Below are 21,896 nucleotides of genomic sequence, written 5' to 3' on the forward strand. Positions count from 1 at the left end.
TTTTGACCTTTCTTGCTCCTTTTCTTCTTCCTCTTCACAATCTATGTAGAATAATTTCTTCTCAGCACACTTATGACCTTTACTGTATTATCTATCACAATTGTAACAAAGCCCTTTTGCTCTTTTTTCTTCCAATTGTTGTGGTGTCAACCTTATAGGTTGTCGAAGACTAGGGGCAACAACACTTCCGTCTTTATAGTTGTGAGTGGTATGCTTCCTGGTTGCCATAATTTTCTTTCCATTTTTCTTGCTAACCTAAATGCCTTCTCTAATGAACCAGGTTCCCAAAGGCGAACATCATGTTGGATATTATCCTTTAAAGACCCTATGAACACATCAATCCTATGCTCCTTTGGAATATATTTTACCCTTATGTTCAATTTTTGGAACTCCTCAATGTGCTCCATTATTGAACCCTTTTGTTTGAGACTTATCAATTGGCTAAAAAAAGTGTTTCTTTTTGTATCCTCATAATGTGCTATCGATTCTTCCGTAAAAATTGCCCAAGTGATAAATTGTTTACGAGAGAAAAGCAATTGATACCATACAAACTGATTTGGTTCCAAATATAAGGTTGCCATACGTACCTTTTGTGTGCTTTGCACATTATTTAAATCAAAGAATTGCTCCATCTGTAATATCCATGTTGCGGGATCCTTGCCATCAAACTTCCTCATATCGATTTTTGGAATGTGGTGGGTCTTCGATCCAACATTAGAGTCTATGGAATCATGATTAACATTTCTTTTGTTCTCATCATGAGTTTCCTTTACTACCCTTTCACCATTAGTGACCCTTTCTTGTAGCAACTTCTTTAATTCTTCCATGTCTGTCTTCAAATCTATCTTCAAATGATCCATCTTAGCTTCTACATCTTTATTTAAACCATCCATCTTAGATTCTGTTCCTTTTTGTGCAAGTGACACTTGTTGCACTTGGTCTCGTAATTTTGCTATATCATGTTGCATTTCTTCCTCTTCTTCATAAGTCATGCTAGATCTTTTAGGTTTCTTACTAGGTGTTTGAATTTTCTTTCCTTGGGGCATCAATTACCGATAATAATGCTTTACTATGCCCTTTGAATTCCTTCAAACTAAGCTTACACAAAAATTTAAAAAAGAATACACACCTTTTTTCACTTTGTAGAATCCTGATATTGAAACTGATGTATCTCTATAATTTCAAATCATCCAGTTCTGAAATTATGATATGTAGTAGCCTTCTGTGTCCTATTTCCAATGCCACTAGTCTTATCCAAATTGGATTCTGCAAGAAAGCGTTATTCACAATCTCCCGCAGTGACCTGATTGTAGACTAGTTCAGTAGAGCGAAATTGTATGAAGTGCTGCGTGTCACTGTTTCAACCTTTGACTCTAAAAAATATATACAAGAAAACTCCAGTCCGTCCTCTTTCTGTACCTTCTTGCTAAATTTCAATCTGATGCTCAGAAAGAAAGTTATGACGATTTTCCCCAGGTCACCTATTTGGAATGTAATTCAGGAGTCTGCAAAAAAACCAACTTCCTCAGATCATATCTCCGAAACTATAGCGCAAAAATCTCTGCAATTCGGACCCGAGGTTCAGCGCGATTTATTCTCAAATGGGTTTTGTTTACAACTTCTGAAGCGTTGCAAAACAAACGTTATAGCAAAAATTCCATGATGACCTGTTTGGAGCAGCGAAACCCTAGAATCCAAAGCTATGATACCAAATGTTATGAAACCAACTCAAGAAAAGATAGATCAACGCTTTAGAATTCAGCCTCTTCGAGGAGGCAACCTCCTTTACATTACATAAATGAGCAATTCTTTGATGATTCAAATGACAAAACCTCCTTTGTATATATAGGAGTCTAAGGAGTTAGAATATAATCCAGCCAGTGTAACAATAATAATATAAAGCCACAAAAATAACAATAGAGGGATTCTATGGGGCACAGTAATATCAATATGGGGGCAATAGGGGCACAACAATATTAATAAGGGGTATAACTACAATAGTAATGGGGTAATCACTATTATTATGGGGATCCAACAAGGAACATGTTTCTTTTGGAAAGTTTTAGTGTCTACGGATAAACGCTTAAACCCCCAGACTAGTAGCTAAGTCTAGAACAAGAGTGCAAATAATTCTCTACTTTTCCTATAACCAATAGATAAAATAAGACAGTAAAGAAGCCTACTTGAAGCTTTATCTTACTCCTTATCTCCCTTGACCAATTTTATTGCTCCTTTTTATACTTAATCCTCTTGAAAAGTACTTGCACATAGACAGAAGACAAAAACCGATCAAAGCATATGATAATGATTTATTGATTAAACATAAAATGGAATCAAGAACATAATACACATATGAAAGCATCAATGAACCATACAAACATATGGAAAAAACTTTGAACACTTTATTAGTAAAAGGAAGAGTTACAACCCAATTTACATGATTTAGTGTCACTCCTCCAGTTCAACCCCATCCTCTCCTCGTAACAAGCAAGAAATTTTGACATCATTACAATACTTGAAACCAACTCAAGTCTCATACTAATAGAATCTCCCTATAATTCAATGACTTCCTACCCTTGATCACTTATATGATTGGTCTTTTTATAGGTGAATGAAGGAAGTTATGCCATAAATGGTGATAATAAATTCCTTAACAAACTTAGGATTTAGTTCCATGGAGGAAGGGATAAAGGGATTGGTGTTCCTTAACTCCCTCCCTCATCCAATTTCGAGCCCAAAGGAGTGGATAGACTTAGGAAACTTCTAGAGGCATCCTATGGATAAGAATATTCCAAACCCCAATACATATTACGCTCAAATTCACCCAGCGTAGGACAAAGAGGGCTCAAGTGCACTGCCATGCACCTTGGCAGTGTACTAGGCTGCAATGCAGTGCACCCTGATAAAGGCCTACCTGCGCTGATCTTCCTAGAGGCATTTTTTGGATGATTTTAGTCATGGAATGTGTTGGGAAGGAGGTATTCTGGTGGTTGACTTCATTTAGGGCATGTAACAATTGAATTAGGGTTTGATGGGCCTTAATAGTACTGATCTGTAAGTCGTGGTTGATTTACCCAAATGGATCTATAACAGTTTCCCCCTAAAGCATGAAGTCATAAATATGTATGTCGAGCAAAATGATTTACTATGTGGAGAGGAGGTTTCGAAGTAGAAGGTGACTTGCATCAATTATAATACATATATCATGATAATTTTATTTTTCCTCATCAACTCACTGAGGGTAGGCATACCCATGCTTAGCTTATAAAATTTCATTACATGTACAAATATAGTCATCTACAGATATAGACCCATGAATGGATGACCATGAATGTAAGGTCATTGTAAATTTGATTTAGTACTCCTGAAAATATCACAACCGGGATGGATGAAAATAGATCTGAGGTCTTCATTCTCGTTCAATCTTTCACTCAAGTACAAGTCTAAACATGTGAATAGATTATCCGAATTTGAACATGGGAAGACATCATCTGATTACCAACTGATGACGTACGCTGTTAATAGATGCGAGAGGAATCACCGATAATGATAATGACACCGAAGGTACTATAGTGCATTTCACATGGTATGAATAAATGATTTGATGATGAACACCATACAAAGTCTTTCGGTCAAAGGCTAGTGATGTCAACCTATCGCCAGAAGCGAGAAACCTGTCACTGATGTATGCAAGCCTCAAGGTACTGAGGGGGTGTTTCTAAGTCAACTACTTGGATAATGTGCTGATGTCGACAAGAAGCGAATCATCATAGGAGGGCCTTGATGTACCACACATCAATGACATGAAACGAGGTAAATGATTTTGGAGATGAAAATCAACTTACGACAGAAGGTTTAGGAATGGTGATCATGAAAATGAAGGTTTACGATATTGCAAACGATGAAGTTTGAACTGAATGAATTCTCTTGTACATGTCGACAAAACTAAAATTAATTGGTAGCATTGACCCAAAAAAAAGTAATGGATGGTATGATAGACCAACGATGTGATAACCATCAAGCTGAATGACCCAACCCACATAGTCACAATGATGAGGTGAAAGTGTCATGTTCAAGAGAGACTTGCCACCATAAAGTGTTTTCCCCTTTTTCCAATTTTCCCTAGTCATTGCTGACTAGTACCTCTTTATTTTTATCAAGCTTGAAGAGGATAGCATATTCTTAGTGTATAATTCCACCCTTCAGGTGAATCCATTGCTATTTGATGCTTTAATAAGTCTAGTGTAGGTGAAACTTGGCCTTGTCTAGATGGAAAATTTTGCCACTATTTTACGTTTTTAACGAGTTTAACAGCAAATATAACTCATTCCTTTTCATTTTTAGAGATTTTGAAAAGGGATGAAAAGGAAACTCCAAAAGTTATTTTTCGTAGATTTATCTCTCAAGTCCAAAAAAGCATAAAACAATACAAGAGAGATCCTATTGATCATGCTCTATCAACGTATTCCTTTTTCGTAGTTAATCTATCTTAGCCCGAAAAAGGGTGAAACTTATATTGAGTAGATATCAATTCCAATCCATTAATGAGCTGGAAATGACAAGGGCTCGGCCATATTTTCAGGTCTAGAGAGTCTGAAAAGAGATTAAAGAGGACTCCAAGGGGGTTCCTTTTTTATTTTTAACAAAGCTTGTAAAGAGAGATAAAAGTTTGCTTTGTGGTCAAAAATGTTCAATTTACATTTGAGCATGTTAAATTCTGCATGTCAGTTGTCAAATATTCTCAAAACACCATCAAAATAGATTAAAAAATACCCATTTCATGGATAAAATGAATAAAAACTAATGTTTACTTGATTAATGTGCAAGAAATAAACATAAAAACAAGTTTTACCATTCATTTTTACCATTTCACATTTACCCTTTGATTTTGGGGCTTTGGAGCAATTTTTACCTCAATGTTAACCAACTGATTGTGGAGGATTCAGTGGACCATTCCATGTGCCGAGTGGACCAAGTAGGAGCTATCTTTGTTCTCTTTCATTTCATATCATTCATTTTCAGTTTCAGGCAAAACATTTCAGTTTTTGGGGCCCCTAGGGTTTCAATTTTCCAACCTGGGATCAGTGCACCCTTTCATCATCAAAAGGTGCACTATAGTGCACTTACCTAGAAGGTTGCTTGTCTTGCTACGCGTTGTCCTTAAGGCTGGGATGTGCTGAGCGCAAAACCTAATTTCATTCAGCTGTTTTCACCCAAAAATTCCTCTGTTTTTTGCAAGAAATGGATCCTAATTTCCCTTATATTTTACTTTCAAGTATTCATCTGGTCAGAATGATGATTACATTTAGAACAAGAACATGAAGAACATGATATGCTTTCCCTAAATAACCAAGGCATGATTGAGGCCCTAAGGAATTGTGGGTTACTAAAAGATTTCTGATTATCTGGTATGGGGCAGAAAATTGAGCTTTTTCAGTTCCTTGTTCGTTCATGGGATCCCACTCATCAGGAATTTCACATTAGTGAAAAAATTGTCTCAATTACTATCGATGACATACACTTTCTTACCAGACTATCGAGGTGGGTTGCCCCCATCTCACTTTCTAGATTTTCCAAAGGGGTTGAATCAGTGAGACATTACATATGATAGTTCTATCAGCCTAGTGCATAGCCTAACAGGGACAGAAAGATTAACATCAGGAATGTTAGTGATTTACCATTGAGGACAATCCTCTTTACCATTTCCAAATTGGCTGGTAGTGTGACACTTCATTTGGTAAACAAATCATACATGTAGTATGCATTAGAATATTTAGAGCCAAAAGTGTTTAACTGGTGTGAGGCAATACTTTCATCCTTGAAAGAACAACTGACCAAGGTGAAAAGCAGAAAGAAAAATAACTTCGACTATGGGTCGATCCTGATTTCTTTCTCCTTGGAGAGAATTCCACTTATGCAGCCAAAACTTATTTCACTGGGTGTATCTGGACCTAGGGATCCATGGATGCATAGATGCGTAGATCTTATGGCTAGGCATGTTGGTCAGTCATTGATTACATTTACCCCTGCATTTGTTGATTGGCTTGATTGACAGGATATGGCCATCGTAGAGTATCCATATTCAGGGATGGATTTTCGTGGATATCCAGACTTGATGTTACCAGTTGGAGCATAGTGGGGTGCTATAGGTAAATTGTTTGACCAAAGTGTTTTTTGATTTTAAAGTTTCTACATTTTTTGTGTTTTTTTATAATCTCCAAGACTAAAAAAAAACATTTTTATTTATGTAGACGTTGCACCTGTTTGACTTACAGGGCACCAACGCATGGCAGGTGGGCCAACACAAAGACCTATTTGGATAGAAGTTCTCTCAAACTTAGATTTAGCTGAGGCACTCGTTGAACTACAGGATCACATAGAGGGTTTGACCCTAGGCATTTTGGATGTTTGGATCGAGCAGTTGCCTATGAGACTGTAGCGCCACACCATTGGCATTCTGATTTATTGGATGAGACTCTTACGCATGATAGAATAGACTGTGACTTGTTATCATGAGCACCACTAGTCTACTTAGATGTTTTCTACATACATTTTTAGTTTTTGAGTCAAATGACCAATTTTTGTCTTGGACACAAACTGTTTGTAAAAACTTTTTAAAATAACTATCTATTTTACTTTCAAAGTTTTATTATGGTTATGTGATGCAATCCTATTCAACTGATGATGTGAATTAAAAATATTTACTTTACATATGTCATAAATGCCTATTTAACACATAATTCACTAGATAATCAATTAATGTGTTTATATTTCTAGAAATATGTTGACATTGAATGAACTCAAAATACCTTTCCAAAATACAAACTCTAAGGAACATGCGATGAATTTCTGGGTTTCGGATGGTATAAACATTAGTAGGTTGTAGTACAATGAGTTTTGAGTCCATCCTAATGATGATTCATATGCCAAGTGAAATTGCATCAAAGAGAAGTTCAATCAACGCGCTATATTTAGCGATATTGTTTATCGATTGACCAATACAAATAATCTAATACTCACTAACTCACCGCTTCGAGTGAAAATGGCCCATGTTGTAGAGGATAAGTTCTGCGCACTACAACTAGCCCCATCGACGTAACCAACAAATGGTTTCGAAAGGTTCGACATCTGCAACAAATGAAAAGTGGATTACTTAACCAAAGAAAAACTCTAAAAGAAACAAACACACACATGCAATCAAAGCATATATATAGTGAGTTTTACTACACTTAACTAAGAATAGTAACGTTTAAGGTACAACTTGTTTCGGGGCTGCAACAATGGAATCCCATCATAGTCCACTAACTCGTAGACACCTTTCGTCAAAGAACACTTAACAATATAAGGGCCCATCCATAGTGGTTCAAATCTTCCTGCTCCAAGTTTATCAGACTCTTAATCATAAAGAAATACTAGGTCACCTTTTGGGAAGACACGAGGCTTGACATTTTTATCATATTGTGCCTTAATATGTTTCTTATGCGCTTCATTAGCCAATGCGACATCACGATGAATTTCATATAGATGGATTAACTCCAAGAAACATGCTTCTTCTTCAGAAGTGTCGGGTAGCAGGTTAATCGCGAGTTTGAGAAACAAGATTTCACATTGAATTGGTAAGACTAGTTCCAAACCATACACCAACTGAAAGGGTGTGAATCCAATCACATTTCTCACCGAGGATTGTTATGGCCACAGAGCCGAGTACAGGATTAAATGCCAGTTTCTTTTATGAACTCCAATCATTCTGTTAGACTCCGTCTTGTATGTCAAATGTGAGATTGATTCTTCTTCAAAACCCTGTTTTGAAGAAGAAATCATTAAATTTGTTTTTTAGAATATGTATCAAATTCTCCAGCTCTTCAAATGGCAGTGGTTTCATCAACTCCTATCCCTGCAAGCAGACAAAGAAAAAGCCCTCATTCAAAATCAGCAAATTTAAAAAGGGAATTAGAAAACAGAGTTTGTAATAATGTGTTGGAGCATAATTGGAAAAGAATATTGCAAAGAGGATTTCACCAGATGGTGGTGGTGTTCACATCATTGATTATGGACAAATATGGAAGGTGCCCATTTCTAATGATTACTGTAGGAAGAATGCACAAACTGCTTCACTTTTGAAGAAACAAGCTGAACAATTAGCTGAGATGGAAGTTCTTTATAAGGAAAAGCAAGTCCTTAGAGAGCGATACTTCAACATGATGGAAAATATGAAAGGTAAGATCAGATACCTCAAAATTTTTATACTCAAAAAGGTCTGGATATTGGGCTTCTGATTGGCCAAGCTCATTAGCACAGAGGCATAGAACATGAGTGACACCCAAAAGCTGCAGTGTATTTATAGACCTTGCAGCCAAAGCTCCACCAATAAACAAAGAATCTGTAACATGTGATGGCCGCTCTGAGTCGCAGCTTGAGAGACCAAAGCCATCCTTTCCAGAAGGTGTTCCAACCTCACCTTTAATTTATAACTGTCTATGACATTTTGTGAATCCCCTCCTTCAAAAAAACAAAAAAACCGGTGTTGAAATTCATTTCATGGCAAAGTTTAATCACTTCCGTTCCAAGCATTTCATTCCAATGTTCCAGTTCCTTGCTCAGCTCACTATCAAACTTTGCAATCTTGTTCAAATCCTTCAATTTAACTGTCAGGCGCATACTGTGAGATGAATCACTATTTCCTTTTGAATATTTTCCATGATAGTTCTCTTGAAAAAATGGTGACATTTCTAAGTTATCCCTATAAGGTGATTTTGAAGCATGGACCAGACTTAAAGGAGTTCACTGTCGTGCACAGCCAAATGATGGTTTCATGAGAATTCTTATGGATCTGGATAAGAAACTATATGGAAAACCTTCTATGCATTGGCAACGAAGGAAGCCTATCATGAGGAGTTTCCCAATTTGTGGGAAGATTGTAGGTGTTAGTAGCAGTTCCCTGAAACTTCATTTGCAAAAGTCACATCGGCGGCTATTGACGGGAAGTGTGGATAGCGTAGACGTAAAAGAATTACAATGTATTCTTGATTCTGTTATAATTGGTTGCTAAGAAGAAGTTTTCCAAGTAATTAGTCTTAAAGAAGTTTTGGCTTTATGTTATCTTTGACCAGGAAGTGCTTTTAGTGTACATGAACTTGCCTTGACACTTTATGCACATAAGCTTCATGAGCCTGAGCTTGCTCTTTGTTATTGTGATCGTATCTATCTTGTTGTCACCTTAGTTATAAATGGTAAGATAACAAGCAATCCAAGGGCACTACATCAACCAGAGAGCATCTTTCAATATCTATCTCACACTCCTGCAAGTATATCTCAATCCACAGAAATCAACAAAGGAATTTGATAGAACTATTGCTACCCTTACTTCATTCAGAGGACCAGTAACACAGAAATATTTGGTTTTCGAAAGATTTTGTGTACATATTGTCAACAGACATCTCTTGAACTACACAGAGCCAACATATCAGCGATATATGGTTCGCATTATCTTCACGGTGCCGGTATATGCGACAATGTCATCCATGTTTCTGGTGATGGGCGATAAATTAATTTACTTTTATCCGAATCAGGAAATATATGAGGCATGGGTCATATATAATTTTCTTTCTCTATTTTAGCAAGCAGAAACAGCTTACAAAGGTGTGGGGAAATCAAGTGCATTCTGCCCTTGAGGAAGAAGGGCGCCACAAGGATGCTGAATTTAGAGTAAAAGATGTTCAGTACATAGATGCTGTGGAGGTCAAGCTTGTGTAATGTCTTGTTGGAAACATTGTTGCAGACATCTCCTGTAATCAGATTGGAGGACTTTGTCCCCCTTTGCTTTCTTGAGCGGGTTAATCGGTTGATTGGAAAGAAAAAACTTATTCAAACGTAGTATTATACTTGTTAAAGCATGGTGCTATTATGAAAGCCGTATTCTTGGAAGCTCATCATGGACTTTTTTCTACATATGCTCTGGAGACTTTGGTCCTTTATATTTTTCATCTTTTCCATGCAACACTATGGGGTCCTCTGGAGGTTTTATTAGGTTTCTGGATTATTTTAGCAAGTTCGATTGGGACAACTATTGTGTCAGCATACAGGGTCCAGTTCGTATAGCTTCTCTTCCACGAATAGCTGCTGAACCACCTCAAACAGATGGAGGCAAACTGTTGCTTAGCAAGGATTTTCTAGAGAACTGTCTGCAGATGTACTCAGATGTTCCGAATGGTCGTGACAGTAACAGTCATCCATTTAGCTCCAAATTTTTGAACGTAGTAGATCCATTATGTGAAAATAATAATCTTGGGCAGAGTATGAGCCAAGCAAACTTCTATCGTACAAGGAGTGCATTTGGATATGGAGCTCGTAAATTGGCACAAATTCTACAGTCTCCTCAAGAAAAGATAACCGGTTAAATAGGTGGAAGTTTGACCCATATTTTAGCAATTTCCGTAAAGTGGCAATGCATATCCGGAAATTTGAAGATCAGTTGCAAAATGGCATTCATAGGTTCGTTTGCCTATTTCTGTCTTCACGCTAGAATAATGGAAGGTTTTCTATCTTTAAGAGCAAATGGAGGGTTCTGTTCTATCTTCATGGCTTTAGTTGAAACAGCGCCCCTGTTTTGGGGGTCGATCTGTTGTTTTTTGAATAGTTTATTTAATGTATTAAAATAATCATTTGTGAGATTAGTGAGTGTGAGAGAGAGTTCTGAGAGCTGGTGGAGAACAGAGAGCTTCCATTGTACAGTCTTTGACAGAGATTTTAATGAAAATACACAGCTCTGGCTTCTGAGATTCCTGTGGTATGAGATTTAACATTTGTGTTCTCCTTTGTTTCATGTAAAGCCTGTTATGTGTTCATTTCATTTCATGATCATTTCCAAATGAACAAATGAAGTGTTAAGGTAGAATTCATAATTTATATGCTCTGCCTTTAAGTTTGTTCATATTTAATGTTTTCCTTTGTTTGACAAGGATTCATCTTCTATGCCCTTGTCAGCTCCTCAGCAGTCTTTCCATTCCATTTAATCTCAACTTGATGTTAAAATCTCTTGCCTACCTTGCCTCAGGAGATAATCTGTGTTTTTAATTACATTTCTTTGTTCAAGCTATTTCTTTGCCCCATGCAGCCTAGAAAAACCCCATCATTTTATTAAAAACCCCTTTTTATCAATTTCCTAGCCTAAAATCAGTTTCTTTTAAAGTCATCTCAGCCCCTTTTAGAAAACTTTTTGCTGAGATAGACTGGAGAGAGCCCTCTTCTGTCCTCGTAGGGCTAGCTACGAGGCTAAGTGGTTTGATGTTACCTTGAGTTTCGCCTTCTTCAGCCTGAGGCAAATTCGAGCGCTAACATATTGGCGACCATACTGGGGAGAACATTCGACTTGTTGATTGTCTTGTCCCAGTACATGAAATCAAATTGCAGATCTGATGTTGATGGTGGACAACAGTCAGACACATGTGCAGGCTGAACCATTCACCCGGCGACTCCAATTCGATCCAGACATTCCAGTGCTTGTTGATTCATTTATGCAATGGTAGGGTATGTGGCAAACCCTGCCCTATGTGAAGCTGTAGAAGAAATAAGAAATGAGTTAGCAGATACTGAATTTGATGAAGATGTTTTTAGTGCCTTGCTTCATTGGTTGAAATCTCCAAAGTTCCCTTGGTTCAAAACTAGATTTTGCAAGTTAATTGTTGAAAGAATCGAAAAGGAGATTCAAGATTTAGATGAGCAGATCCAGTTATATGATTTCCAAGACCCTAAAAAGTTCTTGGAAATCCTTCCTCCATTAAAACAAGAAATCATAGAATTGCCTACAGATGTTTACATTGACAGTGTGCAGCTGGAAGTATGTATTATAGAATTGGGGCAGCCAATAGAGTCCGACTTCCACGATCCAATGGCAACTTACATGGACACGTTTTTCAGTTTGATTGATAGATCAGGCTGCCTTGTACGTGACCAGGCTCATTACGTGCATGAAGGGCTGCCAGCAATTACATCTGTGCCCTCGTGGAAGCATTCTCGAGCGGCATCATTTTCAGGTTTACTTGAATGGTTGATCTGGCATTTTAGTATTACCTGATCTATTTTTGCAGCAAAGTGGGTAGCTTTTGTAAATAAATAAGCAGCCAAAAGGCAGCATTTAGTTTGAGTTTCATTACAGTTTAGTTTGAAGTTTGCCAAATTAGTCTTTCAATCAATTCAGTCAGTTTCCAGTTAATAAGTTGAGTCTTCAGTTGTGTTGATTTGTTGAAATAATGGACTCCATTGCCCAATGGATGGAGGCACTGTCTGCTCTCCCAAAGTTCTGTGGTTCTTGGCACCTCCACAAAGCGGCAACTACCATCCCAAGCGGAGCCGATGTTAGACTCCGTCTTGTATGTCAAATGTGAGATCGATTCTTCTTCAAAACCCTGTTTTGAAGAAGAAATCATTAAATGTGTTTTTTAGAATATGTATCAAATTCTCCAGCTCTTCAAATGGCAGTGGTTTCATCAACTCCTATCCCTGCAAGCAGACAAAGAAAAAGCCCTCATTCAAAATCTGCAAATTTAAAAAGGGAATTAGAAAACAGAGTTTGTAATAATGTGTTGGAGCATAATTGGCAAAGAATATTGCAAAGAGGATTTCATCAGATGGTGGTAGTGTTCGCATCATTGATTATGGAAAAATATGGAAGGCACCCATTTCTAATGACTGCTGTAGGAAGAATGCAAAAACTACTTCACTTTTGAAGAAACAAGCTGAACAATTAGCTGAGATGGAAGTTCTTTATAAGGAAAAGCAAGTCCTTAGAGAGCGATACTTCAACATGATGGAAAATATGAAAGGTAAGATCAGATACCTCAAAATTTTTATACTCAAAAAGGTTTGGATATTGGGCTTCTGATTGGCCAAGCTCATTAGCACAGAGGCATAGAACATGAGTGACACCCAAAAGCTACATTGTATTTATAGACCTTGCAGCCAAAGCTCCACCAATAAACAAAGAATCTGTAACATGTGATGGCCGCTCTGAGTCGCAGCTTGAGAGACCAAAGCCATCCTTTCCAGAAGGTTTTCCAACTTCACCTTTAATTTATAACTGTCTATGACATTTTGTGAATCCCCTCCTTCAAAAAAACAAAATAACCAGTGTTGAAATTCATTTCATGGCAAAGTTTAATCACTTCCGTTCCAAGCATTTCATTCCAATGTTCCAGTTCCTTGCTTAGCTCACTATCAAACTTTGCAATATTGTTCAAATCCTTCAATTTAACTGTCAGGCGCATACTGTGAGATGAATCACTATTTCCTTTTGAATATTTTCCATGATAGTTCTCTTGAAAAAATGGTGACATTTCTAAGTTATCCCTATAAGGTGATTTTGAAGCATGGACCAGACTTAAAAGAGTTCACTGTCGTGCACAACCAAATGATGGTTTCATGAGAATTATTATGGATCTGGATAAGAAACTGTATGGAAAACCTTCTATGGATTGGCAACAAAGGAAGCCTATCATGAGGAGTTGCCCAATTTGTGGCAAGATTGTAGGTGTTAGTAGCAGTTCCCTGAAACTTCATTTGCAAAAGTCACATCGGCGGCTGTCGACGGGAAGTGTGGATAGCGTAGACGTAAAAGAATTACAACAGATTCTTGATTCTATTATAATTGGTTTCTAAGAAGAATTTTTCCAAGTAATTAGTCTTAAAGAAGTTTTGGCTTTATGTTATCTTTGACCAGGAAGTGCTTTTAGTGTACATGAACTTGCCTTGACACTTTATGCGCATAAGCTTCATGAGCCTTAGCTTGCTCTTTGTTATTGTGATCGTATCTATCTTGCTGTCACCTTAGTTATAAATGGTAAGATAACAAGCAGTCCAGGGGCACTACATCAACCAGATCAGAGAGCATCTTTCAATATCTATCTCACACTTCTGCAAGTATATCTCAATCCACAAAAATCAACAAAGGAATTTGATAGAACTATTGCTACCCTTACTTCATTCAGAGGACCAGTAACACATAAATATTTGGTTTTCGAAAGATTTTGTGTACATATTGTCAACAGACATCTCTTGAACTACACAGAGCCAACATATCAGCGATATATGGTTCACATTATCTTCACGGTGCCGGTATATGCGACAATGTCATCCATGTTTCTGGTGATGGGCGATAAATTAATTTACTTTTATCCAAATCAGGAAATATATGAGGCATGGGTCATATATAATTTTATTTCTCTATTTTAGCAAGCAGAAACAACTTACAAAGGTGTGGGGAAATCAAGTGCGTTCTGCCCTTGAGGAAGAAGGGCGCCACGAGGATGCTGAATTTAGAGTAAAAGATGTTCAGTACATAGATGCTGCAGAGGTCAAGCTTAAGTAATGTCTTGTTGGAAACATTGTTGCAGACATCTCCTGTAATCAGATTGGAGGACTTTGTCCCCCTTTGCTTTCTTGAGCGGGTTAATCGATTGATTGGAAAGAAAAAACTTATTCAAACGTAGTATTATACTTGTTAAAGCATGGTGCTATTATGAAAGCCGTATTCTTGGAAGCTCATCATGGACTTTTTTCTACATATGCTCTGGAGACTTTGGTCCTTTATATTTTTCATCTTTTCCATGCAACACTACGGGGTCCTCTGGAGGTTTTATTAGGTTTCTAGATAATTTTAGCAAGTTCGATTGGGACAACTATTGTGTCAGCATACAGGGTCCAGTTCGTATAGCTTCTCTTCCACGAATAGCTGCTGAACCACCTCAAACAGATGGAGGCAAACTGTTGCTTAGCAAGGATTTTCTAGAGAACTGTCTGCAGATGTACTCAGATGTTCCGAATGGTCGTGACAGTAACAGTCATCCATTTAGCTCCAAATTTTTGAACGTAGTAGATCCATTATGTGAAAATAATAATCTTGGGCGGAGTATGAGCCAAGAAAACTTCTATCGTATAAGGAGTGCATTTGGATATGGAGCTCGTAAATTGGCACAAATTCTACAGTCTCCTCAAGAAAATATAACCGGTTAAATAGGTGGCAGTTTGACCCATATTTTAGCAATTTCTGTAAACTGGAAATGCATATCCGGAAATTTGAAGAGCAGTTGCAAAATGGCATTCATAGGTTCGTTTGCCTATTTATGTCTTCACGCTATAATAATGGAAGGCTTTCTATCTTTAAGAGCAAATGGAGGGTTCTGTTCTATCTTCATGGCTTTAGTTGAAACAGCGCCCCTGTTTTGGGGGTCGATCTGTTGTTTTTTGAATAGTTTATTTAATATATTAAAATAATCATTTTTGAGATTAGTGAGAGTGAGAGAGAGTTTTGAGAGCTGGTGGAGAACAAAGAGCTTCCATTGTACAGTCTTTGACAAAGATTTTAATGAAAATACACAGCTCTGGCTTCTGAGATTCCTGTGGTATGAGATTTAACATTTGTGTTCTCCTTTGTTTCATGTAAAGCCTATTATGTGTTCATTTCATTTCATGATCATTTCCAATTGAACAAATGAAGTGTTAAGGTAGAATTCATAATTTATATGCTCTGCCTTTAAGTTTGTTCATATTTAATGTTTTCCTCTATTTGACAAGGATTCATCTTCTGTGCCCTTGTCAGCTCCTCAGCAGTCTTTCCATTCCATTTAATCTCAACTTGATGTTAAAATCTCTTTCCTACCTTGCCTCAGGAGATATCTGTGTTTTTAATTACATTTCTCTGTTCAAGCTATTTCTTTGCCCCATGCAGCCCAGAAAAACCCCATCATTTTATTAAAAACCCATTTTTATCAATTTACTAGCATAAAATAAGTTTCTTTTAAAGTCATCTCAGTCCCTTTTAGAAAACTTTTTGCTGAGATAGACTGGAGGGAGCCCTCTCCTGTCTTCGTAGGGCTAGCTACGAGGCTAAGTGGTTTGATGTTACCTTGAGTTTCGCCTTCTTCAGCCTTAGGCAAATTCGAGCGCTAACACATTCTTTGCAACATGCGCTTAAGGACTGTCTTGATGGCCTTAACTTGTGCACTAGCTTGCGGATAGTATGGAGTATAAATATCATATGACAGTTCTAACTTGGTGATCAACTCAACCATCATGTGATTGCGAAAATGTGATCCATGATCTGTAACTATGGCTTGTGGTATACCAAACATGGAAACCACATGATTGAAGAAAAATAAAGCAGCCTTTTTGCCATTGTTGTCTAATGTTAGCATTGCCTCAACCCATTTGGTAAAATAGTCAACAACGACTATAATATACCCATGCCCCCCATCTGAGGTGGGGTTAAATGTCATAAAATCAATGCCCCATTTGGCGAATGAGCCAATAGCAACAATTGGATGCAATGGTGCAGGTGGTAATCTGGTTTTTCAGTCATATATCTAGCACACATGACAACTTCTGATAGTAATAATACAATCTTTGAATATGGTTGGCCAAAAGTAACTAGCATGGAGAATTCTATGCACGGTAGCATACCTAGATAAGTGTCCACCACAAGCACTTGAATGACATTCATTCAAAGCTTTCTCAGCTTCCTCATGAGTGAGGCACCTACGTAAAATCATATCGACACCACGAAGATAGAGTGTATCACCAATGATCAGATAATATTTGGCTTGGTATCAGGTACGTCGTTGTTCAGAGCGAGAGGTATTAGGTCGGAAATCTTGTTTCTAGAGATAAACTAGTATATATTCATACCATGGATCACTTGATGAGATAAGAAATAGAGACTCATCCAAGATTGATGCTTTTGATGTTGAATCATTGGAGGATGAGGGAGAGTCGCAAAGTAACTCGGCAAAAACAAGAGATTTCTTTGATTTAGATTTGATTAATTCCAAATCAAACTCCTGTAGAATAACTATCCATTTTGAATATTTTCCCCCCAACAATTGACGTGACAAAATGTATGTCATAGGGTTGCAATCCAAAATAATAGTAGTTTTATGGAGGAGGATGTAATGAAAAATCTCTGCACATGTTATAGACATTTTTGTGCCTTACAACATGAAGCATGAAATGTCAATAATCTAAGGGATCCAAAGTCCCTAAGCATGTTGTTCCTACCCCTAGAGGAACAAGGTCAGCAAACCACAGCACTGAAAATCAGTTCTCCACCTGAAAACACTCAAAAACAAGCTAATTCTGGATCATGTCAGCTGCTCCACTGAGCATCTGCGCTGAATGTCAAATGCTCCACTCTGTACCTGTGTTGAATGTCAAAAGAAATGAAGGCTACCTGCACTGGGCGAGATTAGCCAAGTGGCATAGTCATTCCTCAATGTGTCAAATGCCCAGGAAGCTTCCAAAATGACACTTGGATCAAGGAATTCGCCTTGTGATGAGTAAGAGGGTCTAGATCTCCAAGTGGAAGCAAGAACCTCCAAGTGGACTCAAGAACTAAAGAATAACTGAAGTGGGAGAGGACACTAGTCAGCTCCATGCCAACCTCAAGCTGACTCATCCTTTCTCCAAAACTCCTATATATAGAGCTCTCTCATGAGGTCTAGGGAGGCTGGAATCTTGTGACTGTAAGGAAGTGCTGTTGGTTTGAGTATAGAACTATTGGGTGATTTGCTTGAAGGAGGTGAAGAGGAGATTTCTTTCTGCTGGGAGGTGTTGCTGGATTGGGCCTCTTATGGTTGTAACACTCTCAGAACTTTACTTCTTCCATTAATAAAGCATTTGAGGTTCTTCTATATGCATGTGTCTCAATGGCGTATTGATGCTTGTATATTTGATTTATTCTAATCCTTGAATCAATTATGGATGTATGCTTCTTGTAGTTTCCCTTTCTTGTGCTTTTGCAGGATCTTTGTGTAGCTAGGCTAGTGAAAGAGCAAGGAGATGGGAGCAAGCAGCAAAGAGGGAAGATTGGATCAATCATTAGCGGAAGATAACGGTTAGTGGATCTCTTTCTCCTCTCTCTTACATCTCATAAAGAAGTAATCTTGAATAGCTTTGCATTCGGTTGTTGCTGAGGTACTATCACCCTTAGAGTGGGATAGGGTCATTCCGTATTGGATACTTTTCCCAACAACAACACAGCTTGAATGGTTGCCAAAGATAACTTTTTGACATATGAATACTTACTTTCTCTATTGCTGAGATTACGACTCAAGTAATAAATAGGATTTTCAATTCCACTTTTTTATTGGACTAAAACCATGCCAATGGTTGTATCTGCAGCGGAGAGATACAAGTAATAGTATTTTTGATAGTTTGGGGCATACGTTAATGATGCTCTAATCAAGGAATCTTTAAGAGAATCAAAATAAGCTTGCGCAACTTGATCCCAATGGAAGGGTACCCCTTTCTTCAATAGACGAGTAAAAACTTTAGCCAATTCAACATAGTTTGAAATGAGCCTCCTTAGAAAGTTTTCTTTCCTTTGAAGTGTTTGTAACTGTAATAAGTTTAAAGGTGGAGGCAAGTCAAGGATTGCCTGAACCTTAATTAGATCGAGTCGACTTCAATTTTTTTAGACCACGAATCCAAGCAATCGACCAGAGCCAACACAAAATACACACTTGTGTGTATTGAGTCATATCTTGTAGTGTTGGCACTGTAAAAATATTCCCCTCAAATGTTGCGGGTGATCATTCCACTTTCATGAATGAGCAGGCAAATCATCAAGATAAGGTTGAACAAGGTGCTTGATGTCATGCAAGGTATAATTCATTTCCCTCTACAATGTAGCCCTTGCATTCCTCAAACCAAAAGGTAACATTCAATAGACGAATGTGCCCCATGGACAAATAAAAGTTGTTTTAGATTGGTCTTGTGGGCGGATATTGATTTGATTGTAGCCAAAAAATCCATCTATGAATAAGGAGATTTCAAATCCAGCACATTCATCAATAATCTAGTTGATAAAGGGTGTAGGATAATTGTTTTTTGACATGCTTGATTTACATCCCTATAATCGATGCACACTCGAATTTTCCCTTGTTTTTCATAACTGGAACAATGTTAGATACTTAATCGCTAAGAGGTATAGGGAAAATGAATCCAGCACGCAAACATTTTTCAACCTCTGCTTTAATGGAAACAACTTTCTTTGGATGAATAGGCTGAAGCCGCCATTGTACTGGTTTGACATCAGGGTACATTTTGATCTCATGTTCAACAATGCTTGAGTCAATTCTTGGAATCTCCTTGTAAAACCATGAAAAAATATCTCTAAATTCATGAAAGAGAGCGCGATAATTATCAAGTTCCAATGGAGAACAAGATTTTCTAACATGAATGTTTTCTACAATGTTAGGCTTGGTCAGAATGTTTATAGAAATCATTTCTTCTATGTTTGAAAAAGTACGCTCAGAATCTACAATATCTACTCTAACAAAATTTGACAAGAAATCAATGATTGATGGGTGGTTTAGCTCATTTGAATAATATTCAATTTCATCTAGAAGATGGGAATGATAATGATAATATTCCCATGGCTCCTCTCCTATCATCATTGCTTGGATGATTCCTTCATCCGTAGAATGTATACGTGAAAAAGGATTCGAAGAGGTACCATATTCTAATGACCTATCTACCCATACAATTATTGAGTGCGGATTTGGGTTTGCTACACAAGCCCAAAAGATTAATTGCTATGATAATTCAATGGGGCTTAACGACATCACCTTAACATTACTATCAACTTCAAATTGGTTGGTAATCCTGCTTAAATCAGATGAGGTGGAGGAAATCATGTTGCAAGTCTCTATTCTTGCCACTTCCACCAAATCAGATGGTGACGGGAGGGTAAAAGTACCCATTAGGGAAGGATCTTTAAAGGGACCTACTCCAGCACTTTGAAGTGATAGTGGGGGTCCATGTACCAATAGAATGCTTCACGTAGCCTGCGAACTATTGAAAAAGAAGGCTAGCTGATTAATGACTGTGATTCCACCCTTGAAAGGGAATGCAATAGTACAAAAGTACGTGGAAACCTCAACAGCCGTAGCATATACCTAAGGCCTTCCTGGTAAAATGTTGTAATCGAGGGGTCTGTCAACTACCTCAACATCAACAGTAACCATTTTTCCCCCACATTCAATTTGTAGGTTACTCAAAATCCCACATGGAGTATATGTTCTTCCATCAAAAGCTTTCAACATGGTTGGTAATCGTGACAATGGTGGTGAACCAAGTGTTTTCCAACAGCTCATGGACATAATTCAAGTAGATTTCCCCTCATCAATAATAGTTCGGTGAATATTCTTATTGAGAGCTTTTACTTGGATTAGGAAAGCTAATTTCACCAGTAACTATGGTGAATATCCCACATGGCAAAAAACCACAAGATTTGAAACTATAGGATCTGTTCCACCTATTTTTGACAGTAAATCCTCCTTTTGGGAGGGACAGTTCTGCAACACCTTGAGTGTCGACATAGCAGAAGGTGATTGAGCAATACCTTCCACTATGTTATAATTTTGAGTTGCTCAAGCCCAAAGGTTGAATGTCGATTTGTGCACAACTCCATTTGGTGGTTTTATTGTCAATTCAGGTACAATGGGTGGAACAATTTCAGATGAAGTCAAACTTGAAGTATTAGGTTGATTAGTGGCCTGATTATTCAACGATGATAGATTTCCTTAATCTTTGTTTCTTGTTGACACCAAAACTTCATTTTTTGGCTTTGTGATGGATAACATGAGTACTTGGGATGTGGAAGCATGGTTTGTTGCAACCAAATGTGTCTCTAGGGTTGGAAATGGATAAGTCAACGCTGCCAATGTGTTTGAAGTCTTTAAAAGTTTATATACCTCAGAGCGATGTAGATAATATCTTGTAAAATTCTTGTCATTACATATCAGACATAGATAACGAGGTTTCCTTGTTGAAGTAGAGCAATCAGATGATTTTTCTAGAGGGGAATTTTCTTGTTTATTTCTATTTTTCCCCTTTTTCTTGCTCCCTGGTTGCTTTAGTTTTTTTCCTTTGTTAGAGGACATGGAATTAATCTCAAAGGCAAGAGTATTTTCTAATGCATTGGTAGTTTAATTGGAAACAATAAGATTTTTACCAGATGGCCTCCCTACTGTTTGTGTGCTTGAAGAACTGGTCACACCATCGCTGGCATGAAAGTCCTTACTCGATTGTGGAGGAGGAGGAATAGTGAAAGCTGGGTGAGGTGCATTGCGAATTTTATCTTAAAGCATGCCAGATTGTGTGTAAATCAAATCCAAGTATTGGGCATGAGAAATAACTTTCTCTTCTGTGACAACTCCACCTTTTGCCACATCCTTGAGGATTGACGGAAATAAGGATTTTATGAACTACTCAGCTAAAATCTAATCGGGAACATATGTCTTAACCATTTGACGATGATGACGCCACTCATGGATATGATCTGATATATGGGTAGTAGTAGTATGTTTAAAGTTGGTTAAGTTCTCCATTCCAATCTCATATCTGATAGGTAACTGGAAGTGGGTCAAAAAAGTAGTGGCTAAAGTGGTCAAATTATCGAAATAATCTCTTCGTATTTCAATGTACCATTTAGTAGCTAGACCAGTAAATGTTCTTTGGAAAAGATGAAGTCTAACCAAATTTCTATTTAAGGAGTTTGGTGAACACCAAAAATGAAAGGTCATAACATGATTTGATGGGTCTTATCTAGGATTTCCATTAAATTTCAAAATGTCAGATGGTAACTTGTTCAGAATCACTGGCCACCAAGGTGCATATAATATTGGATCATTAGTGAGCCGATTTAAATATGGTAATTCTAATGTTTCTACAAATGGAAGTTTTCACTGCAAGTCAGGTTGAGAATACCCGAGATATGGTGGAATTTCCTGAGAAATAGGTCTTTGCATACCGACATAGGGCACCTACATTTGGTAACCTTGGTATGGTTGTTGAACAAAGCCAGTATAAGGTGGTTGTTGATAACTAGGTTGAATGTGTGGTTG

Source organism: Pinus tabuliformis, chromosome 2_2 (genome assembly GCF_031772625.1).
Source record: "Pinus tabuliformis cultivar Carrire ecotype Pingquan chromosome 2_2, CPIR1, whole genome shotgun sequence".
Classification (NCBI taxonomy): Eukaryota; Viridiplantae; Streptophyta; class Pinopsida; order Pinales; family Pinaceae; genus Pinus; species Pinus tabuliformis.